This window comes from Schistocerca gregaria, chromosome 6, assembly GCF_023897955.1.
Source record: "Schistocerca gregaria isolate iqSchGreg1 chromosome 6, iqSchGreg1.2, whole genome shotgun sequence".
NCBI lineage: Eukaryota > Metazoa > Arthropoda > Insecta > Orthoptera > Acrididae > Schistocerca > Schistocerca gregaria.
In genome coordinates this window covers 440,951,655-440,969,640 of record NC_064925.1, presented here as the reverse complement: position 1 = coordinate 440,969,640, position 17,986 = coordinate 440,951,655, and positions in this window count along the sequence as shown.

The following is a 17,986-nucleotide window of genomic DNA, read 5'->3' as shown; positions in this document are numbered from 1 at the left end:
AGGCGGACGTGCGATACTGGCATCGCCTGTACAAGTAACTTGTACAGCAGGCCGTTGTGCCACACGCAGTCGAAGGCGCCAGCGACGTCCAGTAGCACCGCCCCTAGGTAATCGCGACGCGACGAGCAGTTCAGGTTCCACCGAGGACACTCGGCACAACAACAGCTGCTGCATCCAGCGTGAGATACGTGAATGCTGCGATGGCCGCGTCTGCTCCCATGACGTCCGGGTCGGGCGTGACGGCGACTGTCTGTGCCAGGTGCACTCGGAAGAGCTCCCTGTCGTTGTTGTGCAGCGGTATGCGGCTCTCCGGTGGTGCTACCCCATCCGTGTCCATGTCGAATATCACAGGACACAGCAGGTAGACGCGGCTGTGTTGTGGGCGGCTGCCTTGATGATGGCGACGTCGAGGAGGCAACGTCGTGGCTATATGGTAGGGTCGTAGGGCCCTACCACAATCGCATCGTGGTTCCTAGCCGCTCGGAGTAGCCGCCGTCCGCTGTTATTGGTTACTCGGGAGTTCCATTCCGAATGTTTGGCGTTGAAGTCGCCGCCGATGAAGAGGTTGCCGCGCATTGCCAGGAGCGACTCGGTGTCTGGTGAATGTAGTGTCCCTCTCAGTGGCCGGTATGCCGCGATGAACGTAATCTTCCCTGCCGACGTACTGACAGCGACGCCAGTCGCTTCCACCGTCGCCAGCTGTGGAAGTTCTACAGGGTGGTGGCGCAACGATGTTTTTGCGTACACCGCCGTTCCAGCTCCCACCGTTTCTCTGTCTGTGCAGTAGCAGCGGTATAGAGATGGGGCCCCTCCACGCCTGCACCAACGTGGTGACCAAACCAAAAGTTCTACTGTCACCTCCGTCAACATCACAGGATGCTGGGCTGTGGTGTTATCCGTGCGTCTGGGTAAGACTACGCATTAACACGGTCGATAAGGTGACAGATAGTGGACGAAACGCGAGTGAGGGTTGCGATTCGAGGAGGAAAAAAGTGCCAAGGCTCGTGCCGTGGGAAAAAGACCTCTGCGACGGTGGGATGGGTAGTAAGAGCAGTAGTGGCTTACTGGCTGCGATAGTTCATGCAAGGTTGGATTTGTTAGTATGGGTGTCATGCATCATTACCGTGGCAAGCGATGGCGATGTATCCCAGTTGTTGCAGCCGCTACATTCCAGCGGTAATTTGCTGCCCGCCCGTTGACAACGCGTTTCAGGTGAGTTTCGGTGACGAGGCAAACGTCCACTGCCTCGTCGTGCAGAAACTGCCCGAACTCGTCTTCTCGGGTGCGGGTGCTGTTAACGTCCCAGACGCAGGCTGTGAGTCCCAGTATTGTGTGTTAGCCACGTCTGGGCGTTGGGGTTGCTGCTGTGGTGTTGGCCTGGGGCGCCGCTTGCACTGCAGCCACGATAAGCTGCGGACTCTGCATAAGGAGTTGTTTAAAGTCGTTTAGCGTCGCCTCGAGTTCTGCTGCTTCGGTTGTTGCTGCTGGCTAAAAAATGGTTCAAATGGCTCTGAGCACTATGGGACTCAACTTCTGAGGTCATCAGTCCCCTAGAATTTAGAGCTACTTAAACCTACCTAACCTAAGGACATCACACACATCCACGCCCGAGGCAGGATTCGAACCTGCGAACGTAGCGGTCTCGCGGCTCCAGACTGCAGCACCTAGAACCGCACGGCCACTTCGGCCGGCGCTGGTTTCTCCTGGCGCGGTGTCGTCTGCTGGGCTCGTTCGGCGGTTTGTGGATCGGTGGCGGCCCGTGGTGGACGTTGACCCCTCCTACCGCGTCCCTGGCCCGTCCTGGCTGGTGTCTGTCGCTGTTGCTCCGTCTCGCGTCCGCTCCCAGTCGCGTCTGCCGCGGCAGTAGCGTGCTCCATCCGTCGTCCGCGGCCACGGTCGTCTGTGGCTACGTTGTTGCGTTGCACACTTCACGCATCGTGGGGGCATCTGACAGAACTTCACGATGTGGTCGAGGCCCTGGCAGTTGAAGCACTGCGCGGGCCCTCTTCTTCTGCGAAGTTTTTCAAGCGTAACTCCGACACTGTGTACTCTCTCGATCTGGAAAATCTTCCTATTTTCCACATTGTCGTCGAGATGGCCAGGAAGAGAGGTGTGTGGGAGTTGTCTTTTGGCGACTTCGTTAGCGAAGTAGCGCGAATGTTGTAGCCCGTGTCCTCTAGCAACTCTTTTAGGTATGCTGTGTCCATGCTGAAGGGGTGTTTGCCGGAAATCACCTTCAGCGTTTTCACCGGCCCCAAAGAGTAGCTGCAGCAGTGCAGGGCCTCCTTCTTCACGAAGTCAATGAGCCCTTTGTAGTCATCGGTCGTGTGTGTAACAACTTTGTACAACTCGCGTCCTGTCATGCTGGTCCGAGCACGGGGCTCACAACCCGAACTAAATGAAGATACATCTGAATCTGTTTGACATTGAACAGGAATTAAAAAAACAATTTCAATATCAGCTGATTTAGTGAATGAAGCGCGAGTTAAGCCAATAACCAGGTAAACTAAACAATTCACCGTAATTAAAAAGAAAGATAAAAACAAAATTGAATCAGTACACCCCACTGACCAATATCCAAATATACCTTACAATACCACTCAAAAGAAAACACTGAAGTGGGGAGCAGTCATTCACTCGACAGAACATTTCAAAATGAGTTCAATAACACAGCTGCATGCTCCAGAAAACAGCAAGATATTAAATACACTTCATCTGACGATTAACAAATACTCATTAACATTACAGCACTCCTGTTTCACATCACAAATAACAATCCAGGATAGGAATGGGCACTGTTGCTCGTGAGCCAATTGATGACAAGCAAGCTCAGATGTCAGGAAGTGCTTTCTCAAGCTAAAGACCCTTATGCACTTCAACAACGTGGAGAAGTACTCTTGAATTTTTGTAAACTGCTAAACTCAATTAACGACAGTTACTATCTGAGTACTATCAGTGTGCAAATCTTGCCTGAAATCTAAACATACATGATGAACTTGTAGGCACCTCTACCCAATCATACCGAACAAAATAAAATACATGGCTGGCATGGACCTCATGGGACCGTTGCCACGGACAAAGTGAGGATTCTGCCACATATGTGTGTTTTTGGAACTAACATCCAAATTTGTTTCCCTAACTCCCTTGAATGTGCAACAGCATTAACAATATCAAAAGCATTTCAAAGGAACTTTCTGCCAAAAGTTGGACATGTTGATAGAATGATATCGGACATTGGTTCACAGTTTCACTCTAACCTCTGGAAGGATGCATTATGAAGAAACAGGGTGAAGCCTGTTTACATATCCTCCCACCATCCGACCTCAAACATATCGAAGTGCATCAGGAAAGAGCATGAAAACCTGTGTAGGGCATACTGTTCCAAACAGCACACATTCTGGGATGTCTTTCAACCAGACTTCCAGAATATACCGAATGAGACCCCACACAGTGTAACCCTCATTGTCCCTCTTACTGTGCTCAGAAACAAACAAACCGTCGAACTCATTTTAAAGTTAGTGGACTTTACCCTGAGGGATAGAGAGCAACACAACACCCTTGTTGAGTTAGCAGTCTAACGAATACAGGCAGCAGCGCTCAATAGGAAGACACACACCAATAAGAAGACACACGTTCGAGTGTTTCGCCTGGGTGATAAAGTCTCACTCAAATTATACCGCCTATCCAATACTGCCCAGCGCAAATGCCACAAGTTCCAATTTACAATGGCCCATTCTGTGTCCAGAGAGTAGCCCATGCAAACTCACTGGAATTAGAATTTATGAAGTCACACAAGTCCATTGAGTTACATCACTTGAGCTGTGTGAAACACTTCTGGGAATGGACAATGCCCATTGCTAGTTCTCACAGACAAATGATATATTGGTAGTAGCATGTTTTTCTTGTACATATGAGGCTAACGTTTTCTTCTTCTCTCTGACTAATGCCATTGGAATGCGAATTAAGAATGGCTGTTACTGGGCTTGGTAGTATCCCAGTATTAGGCTAGGCTTCTATTTTTCCGACCTAATTAGACTACTATTAAGATTTTTCATTTTATATTTTTTCTTTTCTGAATTTTGTTCCAAGCATAAATATCCAACATTTATTTGGTGTTCTTCATGTTGCTCTCATCACCACATATTTGAACATGATGATTGGGCTCTTCACTTTAACCACTGACAATACTCATTAACTAAACAATAATTGCATCATTTGTAAGGTAAATTATCATCAATCACTTATAGATCTTATGAAGTAATGTTCATATGTTTAGATGGGCTTTGTAAGTGTTTCATGTTATGGAGTAGGGACTCTGATATGAAAAATAAGCAGAAGGTTTTGAAGGAGGTAACTGCACCAAATTTTGCCGTTAATGGGCTATTGTGCCATTGGTGTCCTCCTTTATGCAAATACAGGGGGAAACTGGCAATCAAAACACACTATTTCTGGGTCATGTCAATATGGCCTTACCACTGACATAATGGCGCCAACAAAAGAAATATGCTCTAGTTGCAGTATGCAACACATGAGCACATACGGACTTGCTGTTATAGGGAGAGCCATGCTCTGCCCACTTTCTCTGCTCATGTAACTCATCCACATTTTAGTTGTGTCTGGGTTGTACCATTGTCTTCAGAGGAGTTGCACATTCATCATGTAGTGGTGACTGCAAACAATATTGGCACTGTACTATCCACCTTATGCACAAACCTTCCCCATGACATTAAGCAGAACCAAGCAAATTATTCAGTAATTGCACATGCATAAGCACTGCAGTGTGGCCAGTATAATGTGTGACATATCAACAATGTCACAGTTTCTAACACAATTTGCAGACGTTTCAGGTACACAACTTGTATCACAGGATGAGAAGGCCTACTATGGCACTGTATTCATGCACCTTACAGAGATAGTTGTCAAACATCAGAGTGGACAATGCCACATTCAGAAAAAAATGTTACGTACTTTGTATTTCCATCCTGCATTTCTAATTTGCAGTTTTCATATATTTTATCTTGTTTAACCATGTTTTCTACAGAAGTTGATGAGCAACAAACATACAGTGAAAAAAAGAAAACAGCTGATATAATAATAATTACTTTTGCACATTTCGTAGTTATTAAGTGACTGCACACCAGGATAAGTGCATGTACACTAAATTCACAGGATTGTGTCCTCAAAGGTACTTTATATGGTGCTAGGCACATTTCTCTTCTTTAACTTTTCCCCACACGCATTTCTTAATTACACAGAACTACAGGGGTACCCTGACATAATTTTTATCCTTACAATAACCACTGCTACTGCCTGCTGTTTAAGATGTTATCTGTTAATATGTAATGTGTCACCTTGTAATAAACCTAATTTATTTGACTGTATTGGTCACATTTCATTTTTAAAGGATTGTGGAGAAAACTGTCTTGGATTAATTTCATGCCTAGGAAAATGCGTGCTGCCAGAACTGTGCCCAGCAGAAATGTAGACAGAGGTGAGGGTGTAGGGAACATGAAGGGGGGATCAACAGGTTTCTGCCACAAGCCAGGAGAGAGGAGGCAGGCAATGTGGCATGCAGCTCCAGACCACTACGCAAGGTGGGAAGCCTCATGAAGTCGGGCCCATCAGCTGCCTGAACAGCTGTCCCTTTCATCGGGAACGTGGCCACCACGAATGGCTAGCACATGTAGCAGAACCACCGTACAGCTCTCCCCATCACTCGGCTTGCCCTACTGGATTACTGTGGGCCAGTGACCTACTTCCTGGCCGCACCCTGGGGAACCCCTTCCCTGTGTCACAAGACACCACAGGCGGTCTACACTCAGGCCAAGGGTCTCCCAGACTCACTGACAGGCAGCCTGTTTGAAGTGCAGTGTCCTGCAAACACAGGGGCTTATTCTGAAATAACGATTTTTTTATATGTTTAAATTACAGCATTGACGAATTCCAAATCTTTCCCCTTTCAAGGTGGAGGCTGAGCCACAAACACAGAATACCACAAAAAGACAGTTTTGCTGTGAAATCTTACAGGACACCTGGAAGCATTAACAGACAAGGAGTAGGCACCCACAAATAACACATGCTAAGAGTCAGGCTGGGACCACATCCTACGAGAACTTGTTCACACTATGCTCACCACAAACTGTAGACATTCCGGGCGAACACCCGCTTGCGGTGGCTGCCAGAAGGACGAAGCAACCAACAGGCCCACGCCGTGCTTCTCACACGGGCACCTCAATTTGTACATACATCTAGGCCAACACCAACTCCGGACTCCCTCTCTCTGCGAGGCTCGGAACAGTTTATATGAAATGCCTTCCAGGCAACCAGTAACCGCCATTGGAGTTTCACGATTAGCAAACAACCCCAGCGTAACAGACATCACACATGTGCTTACGCCCGAGCCACAACTCCGCCAGTCTCATCGGCCTCCCCAAACGGTCTGCCTCTTGCCGCCCCAGCCGAAAACGCAAAGATGTTCATGCCCGGGGACGCGCCAAAGATAACAAGCCGATCGCTGATGATCGACCAGCGATCTGGCTCACACGCGAGTTGTGAAGTTACCCCTCACGATCTATTTAATCTTCTCCTCGAAGGTTTTGAAGGCGCCCGTGTACGGGATGACGATAGGCGGAGGTGGGGGCGTCTCCTTCTGCTGTTGATTCTCTGTAGTCGCCTCACCATCCTCGGTGAGGTCGGAGAATCGGTCGTTGGTGCCGACGTTGTCGGCTGTTGCGAGCACCACCGCACTGGCGGTGTGCTTGCTTTTTGGTCTGACGAAGCCGTCTTCCTCTGGCGTTTGTGGGGCCCTGGTCCCCTTCCTGGATGCCTTCTGCTGCATGCGGAGTGTGGGAGCGCCGCTGACGGCGCCTGTGGCTGTTCGTTTCGTGCCGGTTGTGGTCGCGTTTGCGTCAGTTTGGCACTTTCGCGACGCTTGCTCCACGTCCATCTTCTCAGCTGCTGGTTTTGCCCCTGGTATGAGGCCCAGCAGTAGGGCAATGCCCTCCTCTGCCTCTGGAGCAGTGTCCATGCCCGTCTTCGAAGGTGTGCGTTGTGATGTCGTGCTGCTCTTCGTGGCCACGGGCCATCAAGCAGACGCTGTCGTGTGCGAAGTCGAAACTTGGTCCGCAGCGTTGCTCTTAGTCACGGGTCAATAGGTAGGTCCTCCTACGTCTAGTGCACGTGCAACAGCGTTCGAGGGAAAAACCCCGTCCGCAGAGTGCGTGCGCCGTCTCTGCTGCGTTGTGCTCTTCTTCCTCGGTTGTAACGTCGTAGGTGACGGTCAAGAAGCCGGGCCACTCACTTCCACAGCCGTGGCTGCGTCCGCATAACGCCGCCCCAACCCAGTAGTGGCATTCTTCTCGTTCTCCGATTCCATGCTCCGGTCTGTCGTAGGTAGCGGGTAGGAAGAGGCCTCCAGCAGAGCAAGCTCTGCTGATTGCCGATCCAGCGCGCTAGAGCGCATTTCCGTAGCCGTCTCGGAGTCCGTTGTCGTCTGCGTGGTCGTCTTTGGTGTGGGGCCGAGCTCGGCCGGACAGCGATCCCCCACACCCTTCGCTTCCACACTGCAGTCCGCACGCGATAGCATCTCATCTCGGAATGAAAAGCGACTGTCGAAAGTGCGAGGAACGCGCCTGGCGGGCGCAGACCTAGTAGGGAATGACATGAAACGGCTACGCTACGCCACGCAAATGCACGGAGCATCGTACTCCGGTATGTTGTAGGCTGAGCGGATCACGCCTTTCCTTCTGCCTGGGTGAGTTTGTGGTAGTCTCCTCGGTAGAATCTTCTTCACGTTGCGGTTGTCTTTTTACTGCATCTTTCACTTGTTGCGGCGTGCCTTCACTCCAGCAATATGGCTGGCCGCCTTGTGATCGGGCGCCAGTGCACATGCTGTCCCAAGTTGCGCATCACCTCGTTCTCCAACATCCGGGCGCCCGCGTAAAAACGATGCGCCGCCTGCCTTATTCGGTGCTTGAGCAGCGGGAATCCTGCAACTCAGAGGAGTTCTCTGGTGCTGAAATCTCGTGGCAGGTAAAGCGCTAACCTAAGCGCCTTGTTCTGGACCGTCAGCAGCCTGACGTTGGACTAGTCGGCAGCGTTCCCCCACACCACAGCAGCGTACTCCAACACAGGCCTGATGAGTGTCAGGTACAGGATTATGCCACAGTGTGGCGGCAGGGTCGTCGCTGGGTTGAGTAAGGGGTACAACAAGCGCAATCTGCCTTATTTTCCTGATGTGCCCCTTCCACGTCAGGCGCCGGTCCAGACTGACGCCTAGGTAGCGTCCGGTGTTCGACCATGGGATGGGGCCTCTCATGATGCTGAGTGGCTGGAGGTCGGCAGGAATCTTCTTTCTGGTGAAGATCACCTCCTGACTTTTGGCTGCATTGAACTTGAGCCGCCATTTGGTGGCGCAAGCCCCAAGGACGTCGCAAGCCGGTTGCAGGCGGTGACGCTTCAGCCTGGCGTTGATGCTTCTGCCGTAGAGCGCCGTATCGTCCGCGTAGAGCGCAATATGCTCGCCCTGCCTCCTCGGGACGTCGGTGGTGTACAGTGAGTAGAGCAAGGGGCCGATGACGGACCCTTGTGGAACTCCGGCGTGCACGTGGAAGGTGCGCCCAGTCAGGTAGGATATGAGCAGGCGGGCGTGCGACACCGGTAGGCCTTGTGTAAGTAGTTTATACCCAAGGCCGAGCATGAAACGGCCGCCACCGGGGAAAACAGTAGAAGTGGACGTGGACGGAAGATGGGACACCTGGCGACCAACCGACACAGTCGCAGTGGGAGCGGACAGAATAGGGAATGCCAGACACCGTCCAGACAAATACCGGACACGGTCAGCCTGTCATTTCACGGAAAACCTGACGAGAATACCGATGACGACATACATCTTCGTAGGACGCGGTGGCAACTTACTTCCCGATCACATCCTACACAGTCCCAGCCTGACAGACACCATTACCACAGCGACAGTAGGAGACAGCATAACGAGCGACCACCTCCCCATTCTCTTCAGCACAACTGCAGTTAACCTTCCCCCTCCCCTACAGACCTCCAGAACTATGCAACTATGCTCAAAAGCAGACTGGAAAAAGTACCAAGAGACGATAAACAACGACCTACAGGCACCACTGACTATTACTAACGACTTCAAGTTAGACTTAATCAACGATATAATCGTGGACACAATGAAAACAGCCATTGAGACAGCCATCCCAACCAAGACCATTGAGCACTGAAAATCTCTGCTACCCCCTGACGCACTAATCCTCATCAGACGTAAAAGACAACTACACGCAGAAATACTAAGGAGAAACAACCCAGAACTTAAACCTATATGGAATAGGTTGAACGTGAAAATAAAACGATTTGTCTCGGAACACCGACAAAACCAGTGGACGACAGGTACAAACAACTGGACCACAGACAAGGACGCAAGTTCTGGCCGAAATTCAAAACACTCACAGAACAAAACACTGACAGGAAATACAAACTGACAATCGACAATGCACCCACAACCTATGCCAAAGAAATTGCAGAGGCATTCAAAGAAGTTTTGGTCAATGCCCACAGTTTCCCCCCAAGACAACCTCTTTGACGAACAATTCAGACAGTCACGGATGAACTCCCCCTCCTCCTCCACATGCCCTCCGAAAACGATCACAACGTACTCAAGGACATAATGGAAAATGAAGTAGCAGATGCCATCATGTCCAGTCAGAGCTCTGCCCCAGGCGAAAACAGCATCCAAAGAGTTCAACTAAGAAAATGACCCTCATGACAATAACCTCCCTGCTGACACTACTGTTTAACTGCTGTATGACGCATGAAACCACCCCCACAGCGTGAAAAAAAAACTATAATGATACATAAACATGGAAAACCGAAAATAGACCCGAAATCCCACCGCCCCATATGCCTAATAGACGTTATCAGAAAAACCTTCGAAAGGATAAGCACCGACAGACTGACCAACTATACAGACAAATTACATTCAGAAAAATACCTTCAACAAACGACCCACTACTTAGACTTATCACAGACATAACAAGAGACCAGAACCTGGAACAATGTACACTCACGGTCTTCCTAGACATCGATCGCGCATTCTACAAGATCTGGCATGACGGACTACTGTAGAAACTACTAAAACTAGGATTTCCACCTAAGACCGTAAGACCCATACAATCAGTACTACAAGACAGACAATCCCGAGTACACATAAATGACGAAACATCCTCCCCCTTCTCCCCACAAGCAGGAGTAGCGCAGGGTGGAATAACTTCCCCTTACTATACTCACTATACACTATGGACGTACCAACCACCACCAGACCTAACAAACAAGTCCAACTCCACGCAGACGATACTGCCTTCTGGAACTCAGGACCCTCAACAATCACAATCAATAGAGAAACGACGACAAACATGACGAAACTACAACAGTGGATGCAGAAATGGCGCATAAAACCAAACCCAAATAAAACTCATCTAATCCTGTTCAAACACCGTGACATATCCTAAAAGGCAAGACAACAACCAGAAAATATCACTCTAACGCTGTGGGTAACCAGACTGAACATGACAGACAAAGCAAAGTACCTAGGAGTGACTCTAGACAAGTACCTAAACCTGGATGAACACGTCAAAGAAACACTGAATAAAGCAAGGAAACGCCAATCCCTAATAAGACGAGTTTTGGGAAAATTCCATGGCTGCAAAGAAAGACTGAAAGACGCATGCTACAAAGCATGCTGAGACTCCCACCAACCACACCCAGACAAGAAGCATATGATGAAGCAAAAGTCACACCCCTCCAGACGAGACTTGCTGTTCTCTGCACACGTTATGACCGACGCATAGGAACAAGTCTCTGTGACCTCACACAGCTCTTCACCAACAGACCTAGACATAAAAACAAACTGAAGTTCAAATACACCCCCCCCCCCCCCAAAGAATCATACACAACATACTAAAAACACACCCAGACACAATTCACAACCCTGAACTCTCAGCACAGATGATACTAATAGCACAGGAAACACCAACACCACCGCACCTTCTGGCACTGGATCCGGGTCCTGACCCAATGTGAACTCCCACACACCTGTAAAACCTAAATATTGCACAGCCACAGACCAGGACTGACACCAAGGTGGTCATTCACTTTTTCATAACCATAGACCCGTGGTCTAGGGGTAGCGTCTTTGATTCATAATCAAAACGTCTTTGGTCCCGGGTTCGATCCCCGCCACTGCCTAAATTTTGATAAATAATCAGCATTGGCGGCCGAAGAAATCCAGCATAAGAAGTCAGCCTCATTCTGCCAACAGCCTTGTCAAAGAGGGCGAAGGAGCGGATAGAGGTTCAGGGCACTCTCTTGTCCTAGGGATGGGAAATTGTCCCTAAAGGCGGAAGAATCAGTAATGATCAACGACATGAGGATGCAGAAGGCAATGGAAACCACTGCATTAAAGACACGTAATGTGTATCCACAGGACATGTGGCCTGTAGTTGAAGAAGTGTCATGATGATCTCTCCATTGGCAAAAGATTCCGGATTAGTCCCCCATTCGGATCACCGGGAGGTGACTGCCAAGGGGGAGGTTACCATGAGAAAAAGATTGAATAATCAACGAAAGGATAACGTTCTACGAGTCGGGGCGTGGAATGTCAGAAGCTTGAACGTGGTAGGGAAACTAGAAAATCTGAAAAGGGAAATGCAAAGGCTCAATCTAGATATAGTAGGGGTCAGTCAAGTGAAGTGGAAGGAAGACAAGGATTTCTGGTCATATGAGTATCGGGTAATATCGACAGCACCAGAAAATGGTGTAACAGGTGTAGGATTCATTATGAATAGGAAGGTAGGGCAGAGGGTGTGTTACTGTGAACAGTTCATTGACTGGGTTGTTCTAATCAGAATCGACAGCAGACCAACACCGACAACGATAGTTCAGGTGTACATGCCGACGTCGCAAGCTGAAGATGAACAGATAGAGAAAGTGTATGAGGATATTGAAAGGATAATGCAGTATGTAAAGGGGGACGAAAATCTAATTGTCATGGGTGACTGGAATGCAGTTGTAGGGGAAGGAGTAGAAGAACACGTTACAGGAGAATATGGGCTTGGGACAAGGAATGAAAGAGGAGAAAGACTAATTGAGTTCTGTAACACGTTTCAGCTAGTAATAGCGAATACCCTGTTCAAGAATCACAAGAGGAGGAGGTATACTTGGAAAAGGCCGGGAGATACGGGAAGATTTCAATTAGATTAGATCATGGTCATACAGAGATTCCGAAAACAGATACTGGATTGTAAGGCGTCCCAGGAGCAGATATATACTCAGATCACAATATAGTAGTGATGAAGAGTAGGCTGAAGTTCAAGACATTAGTCAGGAAGAATCAATACGCTAAGAAGTGGGGGACGGAAGTTCTAAGGAATGACGAAATACGTTCGAAGTTCTCTAACGCTATATATACAGCAATAAGGAATAGTGCATCAGGCAACACAGTTGAAGAAGAATGAACGTCTCTAAAAAGGGCCATTACAGAAGTTGGGAAGGAAAACATAGGTACAAAGAAGGTAGCTGCGAAGAAACCATGGGTAACAGAAGAAATACTTCAGTTGATTGATGAAAGGAGGAAGTACAAACATGTTCTTGGAATATCAGGAATTCAGAAATACAAGTCGCTGAGGAATGAAATAAATAGGAAGTGCAGGGAAGCTAAGACGAAATGGCTGCAGGGGAAATGTGAAGACATCGAAAAAGATACGATTGTCGGAAGGACAGACTCAGCATACAGGAAAGTCAAAACAACCTTTGGTGACATTAAAAGCAATGGTGGTAACATTAAGAGTGCAACAGGAATTCCACTGTTAAATGCAGAGGAGGGAGCAGATAGGTGGAAAGAATACATTGAAAGCCTCTATGAGGGTGAAGATTTGTTTGATGTGATAGAAGAAGAAACAGGAGTTGATTTAGAAGAGATAGGGGATCCAGTATTAGAATCAGAATTTAAAAGAGCTTTGGAGGACTTACGGTCAAATAAGGCAGAAGGGATAGATAACATTCCATCAGAATTTTTAAAATCATTAGGGGAAGTGGCAACAAAACGACTATTCACGTTGGTGTGTAGAATATATGAGTCTGGCGACATACCATCTGACTTCTGGAAAAGCATCATTCCGAAGACGGCAAGAGCTGACAAGTGCGAGAATTATTGCACAATCAGCTTAACAGCTCATGCATCGAAGCTGCTTACAAGAATAATATACAGAAGAATGGTAAACAAAATTGAGAATGCGCTAGGTGACGATCAGTTTGGCTTTAGGAAAAGTAAAGGCACGAGAGAGGTAATTCTGACGTTACGGCTAATAATGGAAGCAAGGCTAAAGAAAAATCAAGACACGTTCATAGGGTTTGTCGACCTGGAAAAAGCGTTCGACAATATAAAATGGTGCAAGCTGTTCGAGATTCTGAAAAAAGTAGGGGTAAGGGGAGACGGGTCATGTACAATATGTACAAAAACCAAGAGGGAATAATAAGAGTGGACGATCAAGAACGAAGTGCTCGTATTAAGAAGGGTGTAAAACAAGGCTGTAGCCTTTTGCCCCTACTCTTCAGTCTGCACATAGAGGAAGCAATGAAGAAAATAAAAGAAAGGTTCAGGAGTGGAATTAAAATACAAGGTGAAAGGTTATCAATGACACGATTCGATGATGACATTGCTATCCTGAGTGAAAGTGAAGAAGAATTAAATGATCTGCTGAACGGAATGAACACAGTATGGTTTGAGAGAAATCGGAGAAAGACAAAGGTAATGAGAAGTAGTAGAAATGAGAACAGCGAGAAAATTAACATCAGGATTGATGGTCATGAAGTCAGTGAAAATAAGGAATTCTGCTATCTAGGCAGTAAAATAACCAATGATGGACGGAGCAAGGAAGACATCAAAAGCAGACTCGCTATGGCAAAAAAGGCATTTCTGGCCAAGAGAAGTTTACTAATATCAAATACCGGCCTTAATTTGAGGAAGAAATTTCTGAGGATGTACGTCTGGAGTACAGCATTGTATGGTAGTGAAACATGGACTGTGGGAAAACCGGAACAGAAGAGAATCGAAGCATTTGAGATGTGGTGCTATAGACTAATGCTGAAAATTAGGTGGACTGATAAGGTAACGAATGAGGAGGTTCTACGCAGAATCGGAGAGGAAAGGAATATGTGGAAAACACTGATAAGGGGAAGGGACAGGATGATAGGACATCTGCTAAGACATGAGGGAATGACTTCCATGGTACTAGAGGGAGCTGTAGAGGGCAAAAACTGTAGAGGAAGACAGAGATTGGAATACGTCAAGCAAATAATTGAGGACGTAGGTTGCAAGTGCTACTCTGAGATGAAGAGGTTAGCACAGGAAAGGAATTCCTGGCAGGCCGCATCAAACCAGTCAGTAGACTGATGACAAAAAAAAAAAAAAAAAAAAAAAAAAAAAAAAAAAGTATTATATATGGACTAAACCTGTAACTTCATCATATATATTTCACCTTGTTAATCATTGAGGTATTTCTAACCTTGGAAACTGTGTATCACCTATGTCATAATTTTATTTAAATTACTGATTTTTCATTGTTAATCTTATTTTAATTCCTAGTTTCCATTGTCAATATTATTACATATCCTTCATATCCCAGCAAGCTCTAACACTTAGCAGCAAAGTGTACCCATGTTCAAATACCATAATAGTACTAAAGATAGAAACAATATACAAAAAAATACCAAGAATTGTAACTATACACAATATTTATACTAAGAACTGTAAATGTAAGGGGGAAAAGGAAACAATTTGGATGTAATTAGATGTAAGATATAGCTGTAAGAACATTGTCAATAAAGAAACATGTAACCAATAAAACGATAAGCTAAGGCCAAATAGAGCCAGATGCTCTCAACTGGCCCGCCCACTGCCCTTCAGTTGTGGGAATAAAAAATAAATAAAAATAAGCCTGTCAGTCAGTCACAGGAAGCACCTGATAAAAAAACAAAGGTGCGGCATTGAAATATTGTGTTATAAAAATGCAGACCACCGGCAGTATAATCAAGTCAATGAAATGTCACAAAATCGCCGGGTAAGTCTAAGAAATTACACTTAAATCTATGCTCAATGTTAACAAATTTCTTTCCTTCAGAAACGCCTTTCTTGCCATTGCTAGTCTACATTTTATATCCTCTCTACTTCAACCATCATCAGTTATCTTGCTCCCAAAATAGCAAAACTCATCTACTACTTTAAGTGTCTCATTTCCTAATCTAATTCCCTCAGCATCACCCAATTTAATTTGACTACATTCCATTATTGTCGTTTTGTTTTTGCTGATGCTCATCTTATATCCTCCTTTCAAGACACTGTCCATTCCATTCAACTGCCCTTCCAGGTCCTTTGCTGTCTCTGACAGAATTACAATATCATTGTCAAACCTCAAAGTTTTTATTTCTTCTCCATGGATTTTAATTCCTACTCTGAATTTTTCTTTTGTTTCCTTTACTGCTTGCTCAACATACAGATTGAATAACATCAGGGATAGGCTACAACCCTGCTTCACTCCCTTCCTAACCACTGCTTCCCTTTCATGTTCCTCGACTCTTACAACAGCCATCTGGTTTCTGTACAAATTGTAAATAGCCTTTCACCTCCACTTTGACCCCTGCCACCTTCAAAAATTGAAAGAGAGTCTTCCAGTCAACATTGTCAAAAGGTTTCTCTAAATCTACAAATGCTAGAAAAGTTTGTTTGCCTTTCCTTAATCTATCTTGTAAGATAAGTCGTAGGGTCAATACTGCCTAATGTGTTACAACATTTTTATGGAATCCAAACTGATCTTCCCTGAGGTCAGCTTCTACCAATTTTTCCATTCATCTGTAAAAAAAATCATGTTAGTATTTTGGTAGCCATGACTTATTAAACTGATAGTTTGGTAATTTTCACATCTGTCAACACCTGCTTTCTTTGGGATTGGCATTATTATATTCTTCTTGAAGTCATAGTATTTCACCTGTCTCATACATCTTGCTCACCAGATGGTGGAGTTTTGCTGGGGCTGGCTCTCTCAAGGCTGTCAGTAGTTCTAATGAAATGTTGTTTCCTCCTAGAGCTTTGTTTGGACTTTGGTCTTTTAGTGCTCTGTCAAACTCTTCACGCACTATCATATCTCTCAGCTCATCTTCATATATGTCCTCTTCCATTTCCATGTTGTTGTCCTCAAGTACATCGCCCTTGTATAGACCTCTATATACTCCTTCCACCTTTCTGCTTTCCCTTCTTTGCTTAGAAATGGGTTTCCATCTGAGCTCTGGATATTCATACAAGTGGTTTATTTTCTCCAAAGGTCTCTTTAATTTTCCTGTAGGCAATGTCTATCTTACCCCAAGTGATATATGTGTCTACGTCTTTACACTTGTGCACTAGCCATCCTAGGCATCCCTGCTTAGCCATTTTGCATTTCCCGTCGATCTCGTTTCTGAGAGGTTTGTATTCCTTTTTGCCTTCTTCATTTATTGCATTTTTATATTTTCTCCTTTCATCAATTAAATTCAATATTTCTTCTTTTACCTGAGGATTTCTACTAGCCCTTGTCTTTTTACCTACTTGATCCTCTGCTGCAGTCACTATTTCATCTCTCAAAGCTACCCAGTCTTCTCCTACTGTATTTCTTTCTCGCGTTCTTATCAGTCATTCCCTAATGATCTCTCTGAAACTACAACATCTGGTTCTTTTAATTTATCCCACCCCATCTCCTTAAATTCCCATCTTTTTGCAGTTTCTTCCATTTTAATCTACAGTTCGTAATCAGTAGATGTTGGTCAGAGTCCACATCTGCCCCTAGAAATTTCTTACAATTTAAAAACTGGCTCCTAAATCTCTGTCTTACCCATTATGTAATCTATCTGAAACCTTCCAGTGTCTACAGGCCTCTTCCACATATACACTCTTCTTTCATGATTCTTAAACCAAGTGTTAGCTGTGATTAAGTTATACTCTGTGCAAAATTCTACCAGGTGGCTTCCTCTTTCATTCCTTACTCCCATTCCATATCCACCTACTACTTTTCCTTCTCTTCCTTTTCCTACTATTGAATTCCAGTCACCTATAACTATTAAATTTTTGTCTCCCTTCACTATCTGAATAATTTCTTTTATCTCATCATACATTTCATCAATCTCTTCATGATCTGTGGAGCTAGTTGGCATATAAACTTGTACTACTGTGGTAGGGTGGGCTTCATGTCTATCTTGGCTACAATAATGCGTCCACTAAGCTTACCTGCTCTTCTATTTTTTATTCATTTTCAGCCTACTCCTGCATTACTCCTATTTGATTTTGTATTTATAACCCTGTATTCACCTGATCAAACTGCATGTGGGGGTCGACATGGTCCCAAATGACATCTGTATTTCTGTTGATGTATTGTGTCTTCCAGAATGACATGATTGCCCAGGGAATTCCACAAAAACATTCCCCAGACCATACCACTCTCACCTCTGGCATAGACCCTACTGATAATTGTTGCAGGATGTTTGCTTTCAGACTTTTTACTCCATACATCCCAATGACCACTTATCCAATGAAGCATAAAACTTTATTCACCTGAAAAGGCTACCTGTCACCATTCAGTGGATGTCCAGTTGGCATGAAAATTCCAGCCTTTGTCGCCAATGAACAGCAATCAGCTTGGGCGCAGCCAGCCACCTGTGTGGAGTACCATATACAGCAATGTTTGCTGAATGGTCATTGAGGAGACACTGACTGTTAGTAGCCCCTTGGTCCATCTGGGCACTAAGTTGCATAACAGTTGCACATCTATTGCCCACATACACCTCTGTCTGCAGCCATAGTTCACTCCTGTCTTCTACAGCAATCAGTACACAACTGTTGTCTTGTCGTGAGTTTTGGATAGCACCATTTTGCTACACATGCTATACTTTA